Raw genomic sequence first — 14,063 nt, forward strand, 5'->3', positions numbered from 1 at the left:
ATACTTAAAATTTAAAGTAGAAAAAAAAAAAGCCAGAACTTGACGCAAACTGAGAAAACAACCCTTTCATATTTCTCTCGGTAAACACTTCTAATGTAATTAGGGCTATATTATAGCTCATTCATTTGTTGGCTGGCTACACAAACAGTTTGCGAGCACTCCGAATGTGCAGATGGCTCTGGAAGGAGCCACAAGGGCAAATAAACCATGAGCTTGGCTCTGAGGTGTTCTGGGGTGGGGGGAAGAGAAATAAGAACACAGCAAATACAGTGTTCTGCTGCCTGAAAGGTCCTGGAGGAGGCACTAGGACAGGGTCAGAAAGGGATGACGTTAAATAAAGACCTATTGTTACATAAAGTTACATAACAAAGTAACAAGATTCTGCACCATCCTTTTAGAACTCCTAGCCTAAACCGGAGGAGCTTGCCTTTGACCATTCTGGATGAAGGAAAAATACCTTGTTCCTCCGAGCTGCCTCCTCTCCTTCGCTCGAATTCTTCACAAAGGTGGGGAAAGGTACAGGCTTGTTCACAGTAAGCACCCCATGGGGCTTGGGGAGACCCGTTCCAAGGGAGCCCCATTGTTAGGGCAGCTGGATTCATGGAGCCCTCAGGGGTACAGTCATTTCTATAGGAAAGGTTGATGCTATTTTTAATTTCCTTTTTTTCCCCCCAAGTCCTCAGAAGAGCCAACAGAGGAAAACAGTTTTCTAAACCATCTGCAATTTGGAATATATCCTTGAGCTCTGGGTGTTTTGAGAGGGACAGTAAGCAAATTGTGTGACTCTAATTAACGGGCAGACCAGCAGAAGCCATGGAAGACTGGCTCACTGGGTGGCTTTCCTCTTCTGCCTGTCATGGGTTTCTGGGCGTGAAGAGGGGATTTGGGGAAATGCGTGGTGGTGGCAGGGACTGTGAAGGAACTGCCCTTGAGGCCACTTGTGTGGTCTGTTAGCCAGTTACCTACAGATGGCATACGTGGAAGTATTTCCCCAGGGAACCAGAAGGTTCTACCTTTGAACGTCTTGGTGCAAGAGGAGTGCTCCACACTTCCCAAAAAACAAACACACTGACAAACAAAAAACAAAACACACCCACCAAAAGATGCCCTTGGCTTTAAAATGTCTAAATTCACCATGTCCTGGTGACAGTTTTGAATTATTTATGTCAACATGAGCTTTTGTTGTTCTTAATAGAAGCTTTAGAGCATAATGAAGACTATTTGCAGATACCTTGAGTTTTGCAATATGAAATTTTTTAGAGGAACAAATTTTAACTAGTTCTGAAACCTAGTTTTCCTTAGACCATAAAGTCCAGCGTAGAAACCTAATGATTCTATTTATAAATGGAGAAAAATTTAACCGTCAGTTTCAAGGGGATTTAAACTCTGTTAACTAAAGTTACAGAAACTAAATTCTCCTAAGGAGTCTCATTTATAAACTCGATTAATTAAATTCCATCAGAAATTCAAGCTCTACTATCTATTTAATATAGTGGATGATTTTTAGCACTCCAAATGCTTCTAACAAGCAAAATGTTCTCAAGGGCTTATATGACTCTAGCAAAATACAACCAAAGTGAATCTCGAGTTCTCTTAAGCATTCCAGAATGGTTTCTAAAGGTCTCTTTACACATTTCAACTAACAGTTAGAAATTACACTCTTTCAGTTGGGATTGCAATTCTCTAACAGGCCAAATCCTCCTTTACAAATACTTGAAATACCAAACAACACACATCACACTTAAGATTATTAAACTCTCTGAAAAAAAAAAAAAACAGAAAGAAAAAACAAAAAAACCCTCTTCCTGATCATAATCTATAAATCATAACTCTATAGACCTGATCAAGTTCACCATGTGTCTAGTTAATTCTAAACCTCAACAGCATTAAAAATTCCACCAAGGGGGGGCGCTGGGTGGCTCAGTCAGTTGGGCATCCGACTGTGGGTTTTGGCTCAGGTCATGATGTCAGGCTCATGTGACTAAGCCCCGTCAGTGCTGAGCTCAGCAGGGAGTGTGCTTGAGATCTCTCTCTTTCCCTCTCCCTCTGCTCTCTGGCCAAGGCATGTGATTTTATTCTCCCAGTGCAATGGCCAACAACATAGCGCACTCTTGTTACGATTACCGAAGCAAAAGCAACTCCAAGTCCATGCCCTTTAGAGGGTGTTGGTCTCTCCCAATTTTAAGATGTAGCATCCATTACTTGGGGTTCCTGGGTAGCTCGGTCGGTTAAGCGTCCAACTCTTGATTTCGACTCAGGTCATGACCTCAGGGTCGTGAGATCAAGCCCCACTTTGGACCCTATGCTGGGCATGGAGCCTGCCTAAGATTCTCTCACTCCATTTCCCTCTGCCTCCCCACCCCCACTGCTCGTGCACTCTCCCTCTAAAAAATAAAATGAAATAAATAATTTTTTTGAAATAAATAAAGTTTTTAAAAAGAGATATCATTACCTGGTGTACCTGCACTCCAGATCCTGCCCATTTGTGTATCACTTTATTGCCTAGAGTAACTGATTCATGCCTGCTTCTATTCTGAATGTTTCTCTTATTCTTCCAGTCTAATCAGGCCGTGACTCTTACAAATATCTAAATGACATTTCTCTAAGTTTCTCCCTATCTCCCTTGCCTTCATTTGGCTCTCCTGACAACTTGACCAAAGTGGGGGCCCCTCACGTGAGCCACCTCATCTTGCGAGATGTGGGAGGGTGGACGTGGGCTCTTCCTCTCCTCATTAGGACCAGCTCAAGCAGAACTTGTCCATTTGTTCCCCCAGGGCTCCACCCAAGGTCAGCCATGGCAAACCAAGCCAGGTGAAACACTGTGTCTCAAACCTGAGCGTGTGGGTGATGATGACCTGGGACCCCGTTCACGTGCAGATTCTGAGGCAGGAGATCTGGGCTGAGGCCCACGACCCCTCATGTCTAACACCACTGGTCATCCTGGTGCTGTTTGGTCTTCAGACCACACCTTGCCTACGGAGTTTGATAGTTGATGGCATTTCCGCGGGATAGTCCATCTGGCTCCCAATGTCTAGAAATTATGCACGGAAACGTCCAGTTCCCCCTCACTAAATCCTGCTCTCTTGTCAGTCAGCAGTCCTTAGCTCATTCTCTGTTTCTTTCACACACACATAGACACACATAGAAACACACACACACACACACCCCCTATGTCTTTTCTCTACCCCCTTTCAAACCTCCCAGTAAGAATCTCATACTTTAGTCACCTTAAAAGTACTCGCTATGTGGAGTTGGAAAGAAGGCTTTATAGAGGGAGGACACACACTTCAGCTATGTATTAAGAACAATAGTCATCATTTACTGTGTACTAATTACATCCAGTCACAAGAGCTCTTTCTCTCATACGATATAATCCTATGAAAAAGATGTCATTAGTTACATTTTAAGGGATGAGGACTCTCTTAGGCTCAGAAAAGTTACAGTAACTTGCCCTGGGTCAGAGAGCTGGTGCAGGACGGTCTGGTAGCTCATCTGACACTCTTTGAAGTTCATTCTACCAGGCGGCCTTGTGACTAACAAGATAGAATGATAGCAGAATGTATCATTCTACCTATTGACAGAATGTAGCAGAAGTGACTTCCAAGGGCACCTGGTGGCTCAGTTGGTTAAGTGACTGCCTTTAGCTCAGGTCATGATCCTGGAGTCCCGGGATTGAGTCCCGCATCGGGTTCCCTGCGCAGTGGGGAGTCTGTTTCTCCCTCTGACCGTCCCCCTTCTCATGCTCTCTCATTCTCTCTCTCTCTCAAATAAATAAAATCTTAAAAAAAAAAAAAAAGTGACTTCCAAGCATTGACCTCAGGATGCTTGAAGCTTCTGCTCTAGCCTTTTTAGACCACGGCTTCCTGGTGAACAAAATCCACCTCCCCTCCTTGAGGATGAGCGACTTCACGGAGAGGGAGGTCGGTGATCCCGGTTGTTCCAGCGAATAGACACAGGAGGCCAGCCAGGCCGCCGGGACACCCCCCCAGATCTGCCGGCTGACTGCAGACCTGTGAGTGAGCCCAGCCAGCACCTCGTGGGCCCGAGATGAGCCACCCCGGCTGAGCTCTTTTAAGCCACGAAAACACACACGGCAGTTTGTTACATGACAGTAAGAAAGTGAGTCAAGATTTGAGTTCCAAGGATGTTGGAGTCTAAACCCCTTCCGGGCCCAAAGTCAGGACCCACCAAACCTTAACTTGGTGCGCCGTGGCAGGTCTTGTTCCTGCTTCTTCTGAGTCCCCCCTCAGGCTTAGTATAACCCACATGTCACTACCGGTTTTCCTGTCTTGGACGAACTGCCTTCCCTACCCTCGCTCTGTGTTCCAGTTCCCCTTCAACGCCGCGCCTTCTGCTCTCTTTGAGCGCTCTTCCTGGTAATCTTCATGTGGGGTTTGAGGTTGGGCCGTCCTTTGACGTTCTAGGCCAGTGTTTCTTAAATCTGTGTCAGCTTAAAAATCCTCTGAGGATTAGGCCCAGCACACGGAACAGAGTGGAGATGCTGTCCCAGGGATGTGACAGGACAGACCCTGGCTAGGAGCCCCGGGGGTGGCGAGCAGAGGACAATGTATGAAACTCATGTGACACTGTGTCAACTCTCCTCAAAGCAAAAAAAGAAAAAGTGTGAGGATTTGGTAAAATGCAGGCTCTGGTCTGGCACCCTGGGGTAGGAGCTGAGATTCTGCTCCCTGGGCGATGCTGACCCTGTGGCCTGGGGATCACAGCTTGAGTAGCAAGGATCCCGGCTGCCTCGTGAAGCCACTGGGCCCAGCTCCACCATTCACGGGAATAATGGCCACAGCTGCTGGCGGGGGCCGGGTAGACTCTCCAGCCAAAGGGAGAGCCTCAGCTGGGCACTTACCCACCGCCTGCAGTCCTCACACACAGGAATGCGGAGTCGGGTGCTGCTATGAACTCATCCTGCCTGACCCAGGGAATAATGTAAAAGAGAGAATGGAAAAAAGAGATTCTGTTTGCACAGCATTCGTTCAGTAGTACGACAACTATTTACCGAGCACCTGTTGCAAACAGGATGTGAGAGGCTCTAGGTGGGGTAGCCCAGGACATCCTCTTCCGGGGACCCGGACCCCCTATGCAAACAACATTTTACAATGACACTGCTTTTCTCTAGTCACCAGACAGTCCTTGGAACTAGCTGAAGCCAGTGGGCTTTACAGAGAATGCTGTCTGATGCGATTTCATTGTGATCCAGCGGCGGGAGTCTAGGAGTAAACGGGACGTTGGCAATGTCAGAGTGCAGATGGTGTTTGGCTACTGTAGAGCAGTGATGTGTCTTTCAAAGTGTGTGCGGGGGCGGGGGGGTACCTGGGGAGCTCAGTTGGTTAAGCGTCTACCTTCGGCTCAGGTCATTATCACCCACTCGGGGTCCTGGGATCGAGCCCCGACTGGGTCTCGCTGCTCAGCGGGGAGTCTGCTTCTCCCTCTTCCTCTGCCTCTCCCCGCTTGGTGCTCTGCCTCCCAGATGAATAAAGAAAAACTCATGGTTCATGGGTAGACCAACCCCTTTCTTAATAAGAATCAAAAATGTAAACCAGTGACCCCATAAATAATGCCAGGTAGTGTCTAATTTGACCTGAGTCCCTGAAGTCTTTGCTTTGGAAGTACAGGCCCCCCAGAAAGGGATGGCCTGGGTCTCCTTAGAGAGGTACTAGTCCATGATGTTTGGCATAAGCACTTGGAAAATATTTGTTATATTATCGAATGAATGCCTTAGAATTTGAATCTTTATCTTTTCCTCTTTTATCTGCTGAGGCCTCCTAGGACAAATGCTATCTCTCTGACCAGACGAAAGACCTTGTCTCCCTCGGGACTGATCAGTTGCAAGAACATCCCCACCTTCCTCCGATATCAACATTCATGCCCCTGCCGGGCATGGTGAGGAAACATAATTCTTAACTTCTCTCTCCAGCCAGGGATCCAGCTCTTTTCTTTTCCTCTAGAAAAGCAGAATAGGATTAAAGCTTTTTTTTTTTTTTTTCAAGATTTATGTATTTATTTGGAGAGAGAGAGCAGCATGGGGATGGGTGTGCTAGGGACAGGGGAGAGGGAGACAGAGTGTTAAGCAGACTCCATACTGAGTGCAGAGCCGGATGTCAGGCTCGATCTCGTGACCCTGAGATCATGACCTGAGCTGAAACCAAGAGTCAGGCCTGGGGAGAGACGGACACAGGCACTTGGGCATAAAGTAGATCCACACTACGGGAAGGAACCTCCCGTGTTCCCACAGGAGCACTTAAGAAGGACACCCACCCTAGTCCTCGGGGATGGGGCTTGTGGTGGGGGCAGGAAGGACGGCCCAAAGCAGTTACCACCTAAGCCAAGTATTAGAGAATGAGCGGCAACTGAGCTAAACAAAAAGTAAGGAGAGGGTGGTAGGAGCATCCTGAAGGAGGAGAGCCATTGTGTAAGAGAAGTTCACAAACACCGTTGACTCAAACTCAAGTCCAAGTGGCAACGCGATTGGATACACGGAGAGACTCGCAGCAGCATCTGGGCTGCAAACGCACGCGAGCCAGTCCCTGGGGACTCTTCAGTGTAAAACAGGTATACATTATCGTTATTTATAGAAAAGAACTATTTACAGAAAGGAAAGAAATGCAGAACATCCTATTTCTTGGCACCTGGAGTGTTGCTCCATTCTTCGCATGCGTGCGTGCTTCTAGAAAGTGAATTCCATCTTGGAATGCTTCCCCAGGGAGCGCCTGATAATTGGACAATGAGGGGCTGACATTTACCTTGGCTGCACCTACAAAGGAAGAATTTGCTAAGTTAATGAGTAGAGGCCCTGCAAGCAGAGAATGTACTTCATCTACTTCAAGGGCACATTTTTTTTTCTTTCAGCATTTTGTGAAGTACACTATATGCAAATGATGCTATGCATTCAATTAAAAATCAGCCTCATCTAGTCATCAAAGCAAGCCGTGGCTTAACATCTATGGGGAAACGCTTAGCTCTTATAAAATGAACTTGAATTTAATTATACAGTGCAGCATTTCATAAGTACTCTTATTAAAACTTTGTATGAATTCAGCCTGACCTTCTCTAGTTTATCTGACTAATGAGGTTTCACCAAACTTGATAGATGCTCGATTGCCTGTTTCTGATTTACATTTTTCTTAGCCTTGCATTATGGAAAGGAGAGTTTCCAAATTCTTCTGATAGGAACCATTTAAGCAGGACTATAGTAACCAACTGATATATGTTTATTTATTAACACAAAACTTGGGCCCAGCCTCTTTATCTAATTGTCTTATGGACAATTTATTAGTAAGACAATTTTTTTTAATGTTTGGCAAAGGGTATCAAAAAATCATAAAATGTCGAGCTAGAGAGTTGCTCAAAATTTTTCAAACTCAAAGTCCTCTTTTCACACTGAAAGAACTAATGTCTAGAGAAATGAAATGGTTTCCCCTAAATTCACAACTCTTAGTAAAACAGCACTACAGGTTCATTTTCTCTTGTCTGAAATCTCAAAGGCCCTTAAAAACAAAAGCTTTTTTTTTTTTTAAGATTTTATTTATTTATTTAAGAAGTGGGGGCAGAGAGAGAAGGGGAGAACCATGCAGACTCCGTGCTGAGTGCGGAGCACAAATTCAGGCTCAATCTCATGACCCTGAAATAATGACATAAACTGAAACCGAGAACGGGATGCTGAACCGACCCAGCCACCCAGGCGCCCCTTAGTGCCAAAACTTATTAAGTAGCAAAACCTGGCCTAAGCTAACATGAGGCTATTTATCCCACTGAATACAAATATTCATACATTTCACTGAAGAAATACCAATGTGTTTGATTACAGAAAGTTTTCCAATACTTCAGTGGAGATGCAAAATGCACAGCCTTTCTACATTCTGGAGAATTCTGGATGATAAAACATATCTGGTCTCAAAGGTTTGGATAAGTTATAAACTTCTAACAACAGCTATCAAGTATTGGGCATTTGCTTTGCAGCAGATAGGGTCCTAAGATTTTAGGTGCATTTTCATCATTTTAATTTGACAGATTGTCCAAGATTGACCCCACCTCCTGTCTTTCCAGCTCACTCTTTCTAGTACCCCAATTCCTCCAATCAATGGATTGGATCCTCCTCCCCTTTTTACTGGAGGCCCTTCTTCTCTCCTCACCCAGCTTAAATTCTTTAACTATCCTGCTGTAATGACTCACTTCAGAACCCCTGAAATCCCTTGCCCCTCTCGCTTTGTCACTCTTGCTTAGCAAAACCACAAGCCTCTGCCTGTATCAGAACGGTTGACTGTGTCGAGTGAAAAACTCAACTGTGCTGACTGGCCTCATTTTGAGTTCATGATCATTAACCCTTAGTGGGCCCTTCATGTTGCCTGCCATGTCACAGTATGTTCCCGAAGTCCACTCACTCTCCTGCTCTCCTCGGCAAGTTCATACTCTCCTTGCCCCACCTCCTCTCGGCTGCTCACCGGGCTTCCTAGTTCTCTAAGAAATTCGAGAGAACCAGAGCAGATGTCCACGGACTCCCATCCCCATAGCTACCCACTGCCGGCATCCGCACCCACCTCTCTGCCCTTCGCCTGTTGCCACAGATCCCTGTGCACCCACCCAGAGCTGATCTCTCGCGCTACTCAAGCACATCCTCCTGGCAACGTTCTCTCCTCCTTCGGACATCAGCAATGTTCACTCACCAGATCATTACACAGCTGGGTCATCGGCGCACAAGCCTGTTTCCCCTCCTACAGCCACGTCCCTCCTCCACCCGCCACGGGTGAGCCTTCAAAATAATGGTCAGACAGGCTCCCCATTTTGCTGTGGGTGCTGGGTGCTAGCCCAAAGGTCCTACCTGCTCTGCAGTCACTTCTCCCCCTCCCAGCCACTAGCTCCTTTGCTCTTGGCTCTCCAACATGCCTGGCATACTCCTGCCCTCTGGCCTTTGTACTGGCCGTTGCCTTTGCCTGGAACATTTTGTGTCCTGATATCCACATGGTTTACTCCCTCACTAACTTCAAAACTTTGCTCAAGGGGCGCCTGGGTGGCTCAGTGGGTTAAGCCTCTGCCTTCGGCTCAGGTCATGATCCCAGGGTCCTGGGATCGAGCCCCACATCGGGCTCTCTGCTCAGCAGGGAGCCTGCTTCTCCCTTCCTATCTGCCTGCCTCTCTGCCTACTTGTGATTTCTCTCTCTGTCAAATAAAAAATTAAATAATTAAAAAAAAAAAAAAACCCTTTGCTCAAGCATCACCTTTTCAATGAGGCTTACCCTGTCTACCTCTGTCTACATTACATAGAACTGCAACTCATTCTCACCTCGCAGATCCCCTTTGGGACTCTTACCCTGTACTCCTGCTGACACATGGAACTCTAACAGAGCATATATTGATTTGATTGTGTGGCTGGTGTTTTGTTCATCTCCCTCCCCTCTACCCTTGCTAGACTACAAAGTGTCACAAAGCCAAGGGGCAGTATTCCATTCACTGATGTATCCCGAACACCTACAACAATGTCTGGCACATAGTAGGTGTTCAGTACATGTTGAATGAATATGGCATTTTACTTAAACTTCACAACAACCTTAGGAGTCAGGTTTTATATTATCCTTATTTTAGAGATACAGAATGAGAGAGGTTTTAGAAATGTGCGCATGGTCACACCACGAGAAAGGGAGACAGCGAAGAACCCAGTCTTTCTGACTCCATAGTCTGACTCCCAAATGGCCCTACCATGTGGCCTTCCTACATTGGGCCTGCCTCGGGGCTTGGAATACACGTGTTGAATTACATCTATCATAAATAAACCACCATCCAGAGCCACTATCTTATGTCCCCTTGGGGCAAACGACAGTCGGTAGTTTTCAATCTAAGATCAAATGCTACTCAACTTCCTTCCATACTCCGGAAGACAACAGGCCAAAAAGCCAACCAAAGGGACTGGTTTTCACTCATGTATGTATTCATTCATTCAACATATATTTATTGAGCACCGACCTACTGAGGCTGTCCTGATGAGCACTGGCGATGGGGATGCAGTCAGTAGACCACATTTCTCTCTCAACCACCAGGAAGGAAGAAATGCCACTGTCACATTTTGGAACTCAATCCACAGATGAAAGATGATCTTTCCTTTAAATCCATCAGAACCAATGGTGGTCTCCTCAGTCCAGGAAAAGCCTCCCCCCCCCCCCGACCCGGTCTAGCCCCTGTCCTAAGGCCTCCATTCGCAACAGAGTCAAGAAGGCAAGAGTGGGTGTGGGGGCAGGGCCCGGTGGGTCTACAAAGTTACATGGTCCATCGCTTGCCCGTTCTGAATAGCCTTGTGCTGGAATTTGGAAGGAATCTGTGTAGTGCTCGAGATGAGGCTCAGTTTGGCTTCAGGGACTATGTTAATTAAATTAATTATCTCTAGAAGAAACACTTAGAGCTATTTAAGCCCAAACAATAGATACTTGTTCTCGCTTCTAATAGGATGCCTGGTGCGGAGTTCTCTGGGTGAGCTGAAGACAATGCCACAAGCAGATATTCAAGGAAGGTTCCCCCACCCCCACCCCCACCCCCCTTCCCCTTTGCTCTCTCTGCGCCCTCAGTGGAGGCTTTCAGAGAGGAGGGTCGCGGACTGCCGGCAAGATGGAAGTGTCCAGAATCTACAGGACTGAGCTCCGTGGCTTCCCTGACTTTCCAGGCTCCTCTGCGTCTTGCACGTCCGTCATCCGCCGTGGACCCCAAGTCACACAGCCTTGCCTGGATAGTCTGCATTTCCAGGAAAAAGGGAATTACCCTAAAGAAAACGAGGCCGCCCCCTTTCTCTTATGTTCTCCCTGGCTCATTTCCTCCTAATGTTTCCTTGTTTTCAAGAACTCCACGTTTGTTGTTGTTGTTGTTTTTAATGTATACCTGCCTCATTGCAAAAAGAGAAGAAAAAAGGTTTGATCTGGCTCATTTGTTCCATTCTATCTGTTCCATTTAAAATTGCAGTGAAAGGAGTAAAATGAGTCAACACCTCCCCCAATCCCCCAGTCTTACCCGTGCTCCTCACATCCAGCAAGGCCCTGCAACTTGTTACTAGAAAAAGAAGTACGGGGCTGGGGTTCCCTTACCCCTCAAAATTCTCTCTTCAGACCTGTGTGTTATCATTCAGTGTGCGTCATTCCTTTGGGGGAAAGCTTTGATACCGTGGGCTTTTTTTTTTTTCCCCATTACTGAAAGGGAGACTGTTTCAAGCTTTTCCATGCTGTGCTATGCCCTCCTCCCCGAGCCGTTCCTCTGAGTTCGATTTACCCTCCACAGAGCCATAAATGGCCTCTGTTCTTTGGTGGCTCTTGCAGTCCCCGGTGGACATAGCACACAGCGGACAGCCCTGAAGGCAGCCACTCTGACAGACTGACGGGCAATGACGCTATTAAGTGTCATAGGGGCTGTGTTTGCCGGAATGAGGGCAAAATGAGGACCAGAACTTGCCCAATTAGCTTCCCATAAGGACGATGTGCAACAGCCCAGCTGGCCACAGCTCAGGCACCAGGCAGAACAGGTGCCACGCAGCTCAGACTGGAGGCATCATTTAGAGAGTAGGACTTGGTAAATCGTGCTAACTCCACTCATGAACTACAGTGATAGGTAATATGACACTCAGGATTATTTTAAATCTCCCTTTGGTATATTCTAATCATTACTAATAGGCAACAGAGAAAAGAAGAAAAACAGATCTATTTTATCTTATGTAGTTATTAAAAGAAAAAAAGTTCCGTTTCAATTAAAATCTCATGACTAATTGTTAATGTCTGTCCCCCCCCTTTTTTTTTTATTCTGGGATGACCCTGACTTCTAAACTATTTGGCAAAAACGTTCTTTGAACGCACAGTAGAATTCCACATCTTTTCAACATCATTGCATGCAGGTAACAATCAAGGGAGTAGACCAATTGCAAATGGCCAATGTTTAAAGTTTTTCTAACCCGCCTTGGTACCATTTGCTTCATACCCTAATAGTAATAACTAGAACACTATCCCCTTCTACAGGTAAGGAAGCAGAAGTCTAGTAAAACTCGACAGTCAAAGTGAGGATGGTCACAGATTACACTGAGACAAACCTTAATTCATGAGCTGCTAAACTTTAATGTAGCCCATATGCTCCCTATTTTCTAACATTAACTATCTTGGGATACAGATGAGTTCCCATATTTGAAAACAAGTTCTGCTTAAGAGAAAAGAGATGAGGTAAATACATAAGACTGGTAATCACACTCTGCTTTCCACTTGTCAATGCCTAGTTAAGTTACTCACCACACACACATTCTTACATTAGGACATAAATTTGGATTAATGAAGACTAAGTTTCATTGTTACACTCACTTGAAAAATGAAAAAACAAAAAAACAAAAACAAAAAAAACCAACCAAACAAAAACCCTTCGATAATTCCAGGAAAGAATAGTCTGTGGTTGGAAAAGAGCATTGCACTCTCGTGACTACCCTCAAAACTCTATTTCAGGCAAACACAAAAAGGATAGAAATGTTGATGCTGTTTTTCTTTCCTGTGTTTTTCTCTTAGGACGAACTGTGTGTGGTCTAAAGTCATGACCTGCCAGAGATTTACATATTTTTTCAAAGTAGACTCTGGCCTTTGTCTCATCTCTCTTCCCATCACATAATACTATTACCTTTTATCAGCCCCATCCGGGAAGTACACTACTTTATTTAAATCAAGGGTCAAGCTCAATACTTGAGTGTGAGAGATTTTTATGACAGTGTCCCCATTTTTTGTTTTGGCCTACATTTATAATCTACTGATGAGTTTCCTCACAGATGTCTGTTCAAAGATCCCACTGCCCTTCTTTTCATTCTGAAGGGGTCTGGAGACTGTAATTTCTTTCTTCTTTTTTTTTAAGATTTTATTTATTTGACAGACAGATCACAAGTAGGCAGAGAGGCAGGCAAAAAGAAGCAGGCTCCCCACCGAGCAGAGAGCCTGATGCAGGGCTCAATCCCAGGTCCCTCGGATCATGACCTGAGCTGAAGGCAGAGGCTTTAACCCACTGAGCCACCTAGACACCCCTGGAGACTGTAATTTCTTAACAGTGGCTGGTTAGGAGTGGCCAAGCTTCTCAGTGGACACACAGAGCTGTGGGAGAAACAAGGGAAAAAAAAAAAAAACAACAAAACTCAGGACTTTCTTAGGGTCAAAGTTGCAGGGTAATGCCAGCCATATATTAAAACAAATATGGCTACAAAATTTACTTATTCACTTGACAAATATTTCTCGAGGACTTATCATGGGTCAGGCAATATTCTTGGTGCTGGGAATGTAGTGCTGGAATTTAAATTGGCCAATGTCCTCAATTTCATGGGGCTGAAAATCTAATGGAAGACATACCAAATGACAAAAATATAAATAAGATTAATGCAGACACTGCAGAGTATAATCAAGAAACTACAGCAGGGGACTGACTGGATAGCGGGGTTAATTCAGACTGAGTTGTTGGGAAAGGTTTCAGTGATGGAGATGTTGGTGCTGAGCGCTGAATGACAAGAAAAGTTAGTCATTCCAGGCAAAGGAAACAGGAATAAAGGGCCCCTGAGGAGAACTAGAATTTGCCGCTTTGAATAACCAGAAAAGACCAGGTAGGGGCACCTGGGTGCCTCAGTGGGTTAAAGCCTCTGCCTTGGGCTCGGGTCGTGGTCTCAGGGTCCTGGGATCGAGCCCTGCATCGGGCTCTCCCCTCTGTGGGGAGCCTGCTTCCTCCTCTCTCCCTGCCTGCCTCTCTGCCTACTTGTGATCTCTGTCTATCAAATAAAAATAAATAAAATCATAAAAAAAAAAAGAATAAAAGAAAAGACCAGGTATTCAGACGAGTAGGTGAGACCAGGTGCTGGGAAGGAGGAAATGAAGGTGAAAGGTAGGCAAGGACCAGATTACAGAGGAAGTTGGGAAACCGGTTAAGGGCAACGATTCCCCTAAGAACCGACAGAAAGTCATGGAAGCTTGGACAAAAGTGAAAACAATGATACGGAGAGAGATTCAAGTGGGGAGGATGTATTTCCAAGGGAGTGTAGGGGAGTGGGGAACTGAGGGGAAAGACCACTCCTGCGT

This window comes from Martes martes, assembly GCF_963455335.1.
Source record: "Martes martes genome assembly, chromosome: 2".
NCBI classification, from domain to species: Eukaryota; Metazoa; Chordata; class Mammalia; order Carnivora; family Mustelidae; genus Martes; species Martes martes.